Genomic DNA, 11,800 nt, shown 5'->3' on the forward strand with positions numbered 1-11,800 from the left:
GCCCCGGGCAGACCCAAATTTCAAATTGGGCGACATAGCCCTCCCCCCGGGCCCCCTTCCCCCTTTTTATCAGCTGGCTTCGCCTCACAGAATGTTTTTTGGCCGAGGGGTGCAGGTGGAGAACGGTGCCGTGAACTAACACGCCCGGGGGGGGGGAAGGGGTGAGGGAGGGAACGAGGCGGGTTTACCGGGCCAGTTTCGGCCCCATACCCAAGGAGCGGTTCCGATGAGCCCCGCCTTCTGCGCGACCCCGGGGTCGCCGCGCGGGGAGGGCCCGGGGGTTTCCCGCCATGGACCCCGGCCCAGTAAATCTACACTCGGGGTCTGTTGCCAGGGAAACCCCGTTGCCTTTTCTGGGGTTGCAATTTACTACCCGGACGCCCCTTTCCTCCCTTCACTTCCTCCCTCAGGCCTGAACCTGCCCCTTTAGAGTTGCACCTCCCATCAGTTCCCTTTCCCCTTTTTTCAGGCCTTATGGTTCTTTTTTTGCTATTTTTTCCTCTCCAAGCGAATTCTTTACACCTAACAAGTTTCGAACTTTTCCTTTTTCCTTCCTTGCCGAATTGCGAGATTGACTGCTGCGGGCCCCCTTGCCTGCTCTTCTGCCTTTGTGCCTTTCCTCCCTCATAACCCCAGCATGGCAGTGATCAGGTCCCTCTGGGTCGCTTCACCCCACTCGGCCTGCCCATCAACCCCCTCTCCCTCATGGCTACCCCCATCTTTTGGGGAACATGAAAACGGCGCCTCACTGATCAAAAATCACAAATCCCTTCGAACCATTTTTTTACGCCGGCCGCCTCGCCTCTGCCACCAACACAAGGGGGCTAGGCAGACAGCGTGTTATTACAGGGTCTGAACAGAACAGCTCCAAGAGGCACCGAAAACCCCAGCTCCCAGAAAACCCCGGGGAGGAAACCCAAGTGGGGAAAGGGAGGGCACGAAGTAAATACAAAATGACGTTTTCCCTTTTTTTACACAAGTTATTTTTTCCCCTACACTTTTTTATAGGCACAATACAGGGGGGGGAAAAAAGCAGTCACACAGCACAAAACAGCTTTAAAAAGGGCAACACCAGGTTTATCTAGGTCACAAGGGACACACGAGGTCTTCACAGGAGCACACCCCAACCCGTTCTTTTTTTGTTTCCGTCCCCCGCCCGCCAGCGCGCAGTTTGCCCAGGTCCCTTCATGTAAACACTGTTTCGCACAAGACAAAGACCCCGGCTAAAAAAAAAAAAAAAACAGTAAAACATAGTTATATTATACCAAAAGAGCGTTTTCGTTTCTTTATTTTGTCAATTTTTCTAAAAAAGTACTAAGTAAAAAAAATAGTGATAGAACTTTTGCTTTATATGTGCATAGAGGTATTTATAATTCTTTAAAGAAAATTGCAGACAATAGATTCTATTTGCGCCCTTGAATACCCGATGAATTCCTCTGGGAAAGAACGCTCTAGGTCTTGTTATTGAGGGCTCACCTTTGCTCCCACATTTCGCAAGGTCGCCCGTTCGCCCAGATGCCAACTTACGCCAAAAGTGAAATTTACAATGCCAGATAAAGACCTTTTACTTCCCGAAATCCCTGAGGATCTTTGAAATGCAAACATCGGGGTTTTCTAGGATTATTAATTAAAATTCAAGGGTATGGCAGGTGCCATTGCCATGCCACTATAATTTTCTTCCCTTTTTTAATATAAATGCCTACACTTGTCCTTTGAGCCATTTAGAGTATGCCTATCCGGCCTTTTTTACCCTTTCCCTTGGTTTTCGAAAAAATTTGATGTTCAATTTTGCGTTACTAGGTCCATAACATTAGGCGTTATGGCTATAATAAAAATAACACAGTCGATATTCATAACAATACTTAGAAAAAAAAATCCCACCAATTCAAGGAAAAGGGAATTATTTCGGCCACAAGGTTACAATCTTTCCTTTGGGGCTAAGCATAGCAGAGCATTATGTACAGAGGCAAAAATAAAAAAGTAGGTTTTTTTCCGGTTTTTGATTACAAGGGAAAAAACTGGGTAATTTCGCATACAAAAAAATTTTTTTTGTTGAAATGAAGTTTTTATTTTATTTTTGATATTCTAGAAAATAAAAATAGTACAGTATTTCCCTTTTACTTTTTCTCCCAATCCCTTTTTAATTTTTTTTGCAGATTAGCTAATAGATTTTTAAGCATCTGGCAGCATCAAAATTTATAACCCAATCCCAAAAATGCAAAATATTGCCTAATTATAGATCTATTTTTTTTCTATGTTCCAATACTTTTTTGGTGTGTTCTAGTAGCCTCTGAGACATTTATGAAGATTGAAAGAACGCAACATCTGAGAACTTAAAAAAATTTTGGTGACATATAATTGATCTTTTGGGATGGTTGGGAAAAACTGTAACTATGAACTTGAATAAGTTTGGGAAAAAAGTTATTTGGCATTAAATTGATCTTATGTGTCTTTCCTAATTTTGGGATGACGGGGAGAACACTATTCACATTTAATCTGCTGGAGGCTATTTCACCATCAATTTTGAAGGTTATTACATTACATGGCACTCGGGTAAAATAAAATTGTGGATTAAGTTTATTTCACAAGCATTGAAAAAACATACATAATAAAAATAACATTGAAGTATTTTATAATCCAAATAACATCTATACCTTACTTAGAGAAACAAAAAAGTCAGGTAATTTTGGAAAATCTGCATGTTTACAAAAATTTCTAGGGCCCGGGCGATTACAATATATATTCAAAAAGAAAATTCGCATATTTACCTCAATGTTGTACAGTTCTGAATGGTTTTCATTTCTCCAAACAGGTCTTTTTTTTTTTTTTTTTTTTTTTTTCCCTCTTTTTTTTTTTTTTTTTTTTTTTTTTTTTTTTTTTTTTTTTTTTTCCTTTTTTTTTTCTTTTTTTTTTTTTTTTTTCCTTTTTTTTCCCCCCTTTTTTTTTTTTTTTTTTTTTTTTTTTTTTTTTTTTTTTTTTTTTTTTTTTTTTTTTTTTTTTTTTTTTTTTTTTTTTTAAAAGGAAACCCAAACCCCAATTTTGAAGTTTAAATTTTTTTCCAAAACAAGTGAAGTAAGCATGTCATAAAAATCATCAAATACATTTTTCTTTATCACCCAGACTTGCATCCCTCTTTAGAAAAAAATTAAATTTCTAACTTCTTTGGTAGTTACACTTTCTGAACCTCAAGGTTTTTATTGTTTTTTTAATTACTTTTCCATAATGGTTCTTTGTTTTTTCAAATTCGGATTTAAAACATTTACTTTTCTTCCTTAATTCCCACTTTTTCGGGGGCACGCTGGTTTCATAGGATCACTGTTCTTTTAAACCCCTGTGTTGGTCACAAAATGACGGTTCCCCGCCAAACTAGTCACTTTACTTTTTCCCTTTGGATTCCGTTCCACTATTTTATTCTTCTTTGTTCAGGTTTTTCGTGTTTGTGATATTTCTGATTTTCTTTATTTCCTGTATTTTTTATATCATCCTTCTTTTTTCACATGATTTCATCACTTTTTTAAAACTGGGGGCAATTTTTCAGGTTTTTAGTTCACTGTCAAAAGAAGATTCACTTTTTTTTATTTTTTAAATTTTCATTTTTTTCCAGTACTTTTCATTTCTCTTTTTTTTCTGTAGTTATATTTTATTACTTTCTAAAAATGTTCATGCCACTTCTTCTAGTGGTTTAGTAATTCTCTTTTTTTGACTTTCCATATCATTTTGCTTATTAATTTTTCGTAAACTTCTAATCACTTTTTTTTCCTTGCGGGTTTTACTTGCTTTTTTCTACCGATTCTTTTTTTTTTTTGTTTTTTTAATTTTTTTCTGTATCTAAATTTTTTCTTTATTTTTTTTCTTTTTTGGGTTTCACCCTTTCCCCTTTAATTGCCTTTTTTAAGGGTCTAGTTCATTTCTTTAAAAATTTTTTGTTTTTCTGAACCTTCCTTTTACTATTACTAGTTTTTTCTGTATTTCCAATTTTCCTTGCACTTTCCTATTTCTTTCATCTATGATATAGTTATCATCTTTACTACCTTTTCCTTTTTGTTTTCCTTGACTCTCTTTTTCCCTTTCCTCATTAGGACTATTTTTTTCATTTCTTTTCCTTTTTTCATTTTTATTCAATTCTGAATCCTTACCTCTTAATTTCTCTGCGGTGTCTGTATACTTCCTTTTCCTTGCATTACCTAAACTGCAATCAGCCTTTCCAACAATTTCTGAACTTTTGGTATTTTTTAGGGTTTTCTTTGTATTATTCATACTAGAATCACTGCTGTATGTTTGATTAACTAAATCCTCTTTACTGGTACCCTCAGTTATTTTTTAGTATCTTTACTGCAAACTATCTGTTTTGCTTGTCCTTTGATCAACATACAATTTATGTCATCAGTTTCATTTGTGATGCTGTTTACATTAACTACAGTTCTAACGCTCTCCCTAACATCATCAATGCTCTCACTCTCCATATTATCTATTTCAGGATTTCCCATGCTTTGAATATCACAATATTTATCTGGTGTATTTCCAACAACTTCCTGCACTCTTTGATGTACCTTACTTACATTTTCCTTGCAATTAATGTTCAATATTGCTGGATTACATGATGCATCCCCATCATTTCCATCTCTTTCTGCCATCTTTTTTGTTAATATTGAAGTCTTACAATTAGGCACTGGATTTATTTGACTTGTACTTTTACTTTTTGGTGTATCTATATGTTTAGGATGAGAAGTCTTCAATTTATAAGCATCACCTACATTTAGGGGAGAGGGCCCCTTGGGACAAGTATTGCCATCTTTCTGCTGGGTTTCCTTTGAAGTGGTTTCCATATGAGCCATCTGAAAACTACCTTTATTCTTTATATGAATAACCTTTAAACTGATGTCACTTTCCCCCTGGGATATAGTTGAATTTGTGTCATCTCTGTAAGGCACCTTGTGACTGGTGTCATCTTCGTTAGTTGCCTTATGGTCTTCTTCGTGAGTCAACTTGGAACTGACATCATTTTTATGAGTCATATTGGAACTGGTGTCGTCTTTATGAGCTACCTTGGAACTGACATCACCTCTGTGAATCATGTTGGAACTGGTGCTATCTTAGAGTTTCCCTTTGGGAACGGTTTCATCTTTATGAGTCCCTTGGAATCGGCACATTTTGCGAGTTATATTGGAACTGTTTTATCTTTAGGAGTCACCTTGGAACCAGCATCATCTTTGTGAAATTGGAAATAGTGTCATCTTTGTGAGCCACCTTCGAGCTAATGTTACCTTTGTGAGTGCGCTTTGGGATCCTTGCCATGTTTTTGGGTAACCATGGAACTGGTAGATTCTTTGTGAGCTGCCTTTGGGAAATGATGACATCTTTGAGAGACACCTTAGTACTGGGGTCATCTTTATGAATCACTGTGGAACCGTGCCATTTTTGTGATGAGTCACCTTAGAACTGGTGCCTTTTCTGTGAGTCTCCTTGTAATAGGTACCATGTTTTTTATTTAGCATGGGGCTGGTTATTATATAAGCATACGGGATGGTGTCATCTTTAGGAGTGACCTTCGTACAAATGTACCTTCGTGAGTCACCTTCGTACCAATAGAACTGGTGGGCTCTTTCTGAGCTCCCTTGGAACTGGAGTCATCTTCGTGTGTCACTTTAGAACCAGAACATTTTGTAAGTTACCTTTATACTAGAGTTACCTGCATGAGTCACCTTTGGGATCCTTATGTTTCTGGATCACCATAGAACTGGGGGATTCTTTGAGAGTTTGCCTTGAAACTGGTGTCATCTTTGAGAATCACATTAGAACTGGTGTCACCTGTCAGTCACCTTGGAACTGGTGTCATCTTCGATTTTTAACTTGGAGCTTGTGTCGTCTTTGGGAAACATCTTGAATGGTTTCAGTTTTGTGAGTAATCTTGGAGCCCATGTTATCTTCAGACTCACCTTGGAACAGTCTTACCTTTATGAGCCTCTTGAGCTAGTGTCATTTTTGTGATTCATCTTGGAGCTGGTGTCACCTTTATGAGTCACCTTAGAGCTGGTATTCATTTTTGTGAGTCATCTTGGACTGGTTACTTTTGAATCCCTTGGGGCTGGTTCATTTTTGTAGTCACCTTGGGGTGGTGATCTTTGTGAATCCCCAGGGCTGGTGTCATTCTTGTGCAACCTTGATGTTGCCATTCTTTGTTCATGTTCATTTGGCACCCTTTGGACTGTCCAGAATAATTTTTTGTTTTGATCTTTGTGAGTACCTTTGGGCTGGGTTTATTTTTTTGAATAACCTTGGAGTGGTGTCATCTTGTGAGTACCCGAAAAATTTGGGGGCTTTTTATTAATTAGGTTATCTTTTAATTTAATTGAGCCAGGGTGGTTTTTTTGGCATACCTTGGTGGATTATCTTTGTGAGATTTGGAACGGTTTCATCTTTGGAGTTAATTGGAAGTGTCATCTTTGGAATATTGGAAAGGCATCTTTGTGAAATTGGGGAAAAATGTTCTTTGTGAGTCCCCTTGGTACTTTGGCCTGTTTTTGGGTAACCATGGAACTGGTAGATTCTTTGTGAGCTGCCTTGGAACTGATGCATCTTTGAGAGACACCTAGTACTGGTTTTCATCTTTATGAATCACTGTGGACCTGTGCCATTTTGTGATGAGTCACCTTAGAAACTGGTGCCATTTCTGTGAGTCTCCTTAATAGTACCATGTTGTTATTTTTGGGATGGAGCTGGTACTAATATAAGCCATACTGGGACTGGTGTCATCTTTAGGAGGGGACCTTCGTACAAATGTTACCTTCTGAGTCACCTTCGACCAATAGAACTGGGGGCTCTTTATGAGCTCCTTGGAACTGGAGTCATCTTCGTGTGTCACTTTAGAACCAGAGACATTTTGTAAAAAGGTACCTATAGAGTTACCTCTTAGTCTTGGTTTTCCCTATGGTTTGGGGGTCACTTGAACGCTTGGAATTGCCCAAAATGGTGTCATCTTTGAGGGAAACACATTAGACTGGTGTCATCCTTGTCAAAACCTTGGTGGTGTCATCTTTATTGTAACTTGGGTTTTGTCTTTTGGGAATCATCTTTGGGTTGGTTTAGTTTGGAGAACTTTGACCCTTTACTGCACTTGACCCCTTTGGACTAGTTTATTTTTGACTCTTGGAGCTGTGTTTATTTTTTGATTTACCTTGAGCTGGTTCACTTATGAGTCACCTTAGAGCGGGTATCATTTTGCGAGTCATCTTGGAACTGGTATTATCTTTGTGAATCCCCATGGAGCTGGGTGTCATCTTTGTCAGTCCCCTTTGGAGTTGGTGCCATCTTTGTGAGTCGCTTCAGTGCTGGTGTCATTTCTGTGGGCAATCTTGAAACCTGATCCAGAAATCAATATCTTTTTTATGCATGGTATCATTGTGAGGTCACCTTAGTACTGTCAGCTTTATGAATAACTTTGGAGTTGGTGTCATCTTTGTGAGTAACCTTGGTGCTGGTGTCTTTTTTGTTGCGAGTCCCCTTTGGAGGCTGGTGCCATCATTGTGAGTCATCTTGAAATCTGAGCCGAATAGGTATCTTTTTATGCAGCCCTTTGGCATTGGTATTATCTTTGTGAGTCACTTTGGTACTAGTGTCATCTTTATGAGTCCTTATAGTTAGTTTCATCTTTTTAGTAACCTTGGAGTTGGTATAATTTTTACAACTCGTCTTGGGGACTAGTGTCATATCTGCTAGTAAACAATGGAACTTTTCATTTTTTGGAGTCGTTTTTGTAGGGTATCATTTTTTTTGGGATTTTCCCTTTTGAATTGACATTGTCAACACTTTTTTTAACAGTAGTTACTGGTGAACCCAGACACAGATCTACACAATTTTTCTTCTATCTGATGACCAACTGGCCTATTTTCATCCTGTATTTTTAGATACAGGTTATCTGTCTTGGTTGCTTTATCATTTTCGTCACTTCTGTTTTTGATTTAAGAGAATCGGGCCCTTCTTGCTGTTTCTCGTGATACTATGGTTTCACTTGCACCAATATAATTAAATTTTGAATGTATCACAGTATCTTCTTGCGTCTATGACTATTAGCACTCTGAACACTTATTCTATAATTGGTAGTTGACATTTGTGGTATAGTTTCTTGGCTTGCACACCAAGTACCTTTTTTCCTTGGTACAAATTTCTTTTAACCAACAGCCTTTGAGATATATGACTTTACTATTAAGAAACTTTGACGGGTCCTGGTGATCTTTTCACACAATTTTGTTTATCTCATTTTTGCATATTACAATCAGTCCAATGAACAAGACCATACTTAAAAATTCTTTCACCATTTATAATCATTTGACTCAAAATTGAATTCTCACTTGTACTTGGGCTTCCTCCTTGGTTTAAAGTTGACTTTTCATTTCCTGATTTCTACACAACTGTATTTCATTGGTTTTCTTTACTGCTTTTTTCTTAATGGTTTACAATAGAATCTCTGCTTTTTTCATGTAATCGACCTTTAGTATATCCAAATCTCTTTGTGCAATACACTATTGATAGTATGGCTAACTCCTGTTCCGAAAAACATTCACTTCCACAAAGTCATTCCTGAATACCCCGGGCATATCAGTTTCCAAATTATTCCAAGCAATGCTTTCCTGGTACTGGGTTGGTTCTCTGCCCCCTTTAGAAATTATTTCTATAAGTAGTTTCACTTTCAACTGCATTGACAACTTATAGGAATTATTTCAGGTGGAGTAATTCTTTGGGTTTATGAATCCAACCCCTACTGCTTCCAGGATTCTGACAATACCTTTCCCAGGAAGATTATTGGATCCTGCCTGATATCTTCTGGCTTGAAATGTATGAAATCTGTTCTGCACATTTCTCCATATCTTTTGACAGACGATTTATCGAAGATCACAGTTTCCTCATCACTTTCCTCCCACTTCTTTTACAAGCTAAAAGACAAAAATTAAAACAAATGAAAATATGGAAACCACAAATTTGATCTATACTAAATGTATACACATTAGTTTTATATATATAATGCATTATGTACATTCCTATATACACATATGATAATATTCATACATGAATACAAACATCAATGCACACAAATATTTACAATAAACAATATACCACTTAGAAAGTTGTACTATGTATCTGTATGCAAGGGCTTAATCATACACATAAAACTGATATACATGTTTAATGTGTATTACAAGTATCTGTATGTTAAGGTGTATTTATACATCTTAACATTTATATCCATATATAACCAAATATACATATATATTATATATGCACATATGTATGTTTATGTATATACATGTAGACATTTTGGCCCAAAATATACATGATATGTAGATGTGTATATATATATAGCCAGAAAGAGAATGTGAATATGTATAAATTAAATATGTGTATACATATACATATATATGCATATTTCAATGTGGGTATTTACCATATAGGGGAGACAACATAGACAAGCAATAAAGAGGTGTATTAAGAATGAAGACTCCTCTATAATGAAAAAAGGAGAAGGGTCTAACATTTATAGCATCAGCCATTCCTAAAACATCACCTTTTTATGGACAGCAGGAAGCTTTTACATTTAGGTTTTATTTTCTTGTCATTATTTTAATGCGTGATAAGTGAAAATACCATGATTGCAATGGCGTGACTTTATATAGTAAAAAAGAAAAAAAATAGTAATACTGAAAAAAAGGTTTGCTAGCTAGCTTATTTTGGGGAGTATGGCTTTGCACAAATGTAACAACTTCAGTTGTCACATAGAGATCATTTCTACAGTATGTAGTCCCTCTTTAAAATAATTAATAGCTTCCAAGAAATTGAGGATTTGGGAAAAGTGACAAGGGAGAAGGAAAAAGGGATTATGGTACTAATGAAAAACAAGTACTCACAATTTAACCATTATCTTATATTTGAACCACCTTTAAAATATATTTGGTATAAATTAAGACTTTTTTAGTAAATTCTACACATTTTTTTAGTGACCTTCCATAATGTTATAATTAATTTTTTTTTTTTACATGTCATTACATTTTTTCAATTAATAAGGAACATCTGATTATTTTTATTGATTAACATGTGCAACTAATTAATACTTAATAAATATCTGATGCCTGAAAATTAAGCAGTATGGTATACCCTTACACTTGGTATGGACCATTCCCATTTTTGGGATGGTTCATACATTAGAGGGACAATGCCCTATGCTGGTGGTATATCTTCTTATCAATGTTTCTCACTTCACTAGTGCTGTACATCCCCAGCACCATCCTTTACAAATCTACTACCTATAAAAAATATATGAGCATATGTATACATATGTAAAACTTACCACATGCTATAATATACCCCCTAGACCAGAATTTCCCTCTAGCTTTTGATAAGTATACTACAATATTACCAAAGATAATTATCATCAAGGGTGCATGGCCGCATCCACCTTCCCGTTACCAGCCACAAGGGTCCCTCACGGCGAGGTCTCCAGGCAGGCCCTCGGCCCTTTTTTAAATTTCCTTGCAACAGGTCTCATTGAACTGCCCAAGCCATGACCTCCAGGTCATCTCACGGCCTCTTCCACCAAAGATTGTCTCACAAAGACAACCTGATGCGTAGGGTCATCCACAGGGAATGAGCTGGGGCCCATATAGCCTGAGTTGCAATCCCAGATATGCAAGTAACAGGTCCCATGTCAGTCTCAAAGTGTAGCCTTTGGGTTTAGACACATGGTCCTGCCAACTGTACCTCATGATCTGGCTAGAAACTCATTACAAAAGACATGGAAGACGAAACCCCAAAGCTACTAGATAGCGTCCAGGTTTTGTTCCATAAGCAAAACTGGTAGTATCAATGCCTTGGAGACATAGCTTGGCCCTTCTGCATAGGTACCGACATCTCCAAATGCTCTTGCTGATCGAGTTCATGGCTCCTGTTGCTGTCTACAGATTGTTTAGTGTGACAGCCCAGAAATATGGAAAGATATGCAAAGCTCTGTGAGTCAATATCCTCAGTGCAAGCATGGATCTCTAAAATGGGTTCCCCTAACAGGCCCCCAAAGTTTTAAATCTTGGTTTTGGTCCAGATTTCTAGCCCAAGGGCTTTGCCTCATTGCAAAAATACATCAAGATTCACCACCAGTGACTCCAGAGACTCAGATAGGATAGTTTAAAATCATTGACAAGATCTGAGGGCCCTTGATATGCCCAGGTTTCTCCACGCTGGGCTTGGCAAATAGCTTTCTGCATTACCCAGTCCATGCAGGTGTTAAAAAGTGTTGGTGTGAGGACACAGCCTTGCCTCACCCCTGAATTAACATGGAAGAAGTTTTACAGGCACCCACCACTCTTTACAGCACTTTCAGTACAGTAAAATAGGCTTGCTATAGGGCCAATGATCTGTCAATAATTCCCAAATCTCAGAATTCCACAGCAATTATCGATTTCACTGAGTCAAACGCCTTCTTGAGGTCTATGTAGGTTGCAAGCAACCCATGACCAAATTTCCAACGCATTTCACAATTATTTGAAGCGTAGGATACAGTTATTGTAAAAATTCCCAGGAGGAATCCAGACGCTCCGTCTCTGGTCCCTTTAGTAGGTGGTTGCAGGTCTTTTACAGAAGAAGTGGGCAAAAATTTTCCCTTGGTATGTGGCAGTAAGCCACGGTAGTTCCAGTCTCAATGTCCCCTTCCCTTTGGGGGGGGAGGGAGAACAAACCCCCAAAACAGATCAGGGGGGTTTGGTGACAGCGGCCAGAAGCAGTCAAGTACATGCAAACCCTGTGCCATAGGTTCACA

The 11,800-nt window shown here is 37.8% G+C and overlaps 1 pseudogene; it reads right to left on the bottom strand.

Moving 5' to 3' along the window:
• Nucleotides 1–2,280: 2,280 nt before the first annotated feature.
• LOC119589665 lies at nt 2,281–10,754 on the bottom strand (annotated as a pseudogene).
• Nucleotides 10,755–11,800: the final 1,046 nt, after the last annotated feature.

This window comes from Penaeus monodon, chromosome 26 (genome assembly GCF_015228065.2).
Source record: "Penaeus monodon isolate SGIC_2016 chromosome 26, NSTDA_Pmon_1, whole genome shotgun sequence".
Taxonomy (NCBI): domain Eukaryota; kingdom Metazoa; phylum Arthropoda; class Malacostraca; order Decapoda; family Penaeidae; genus Penaeus; species Penaeus monodon.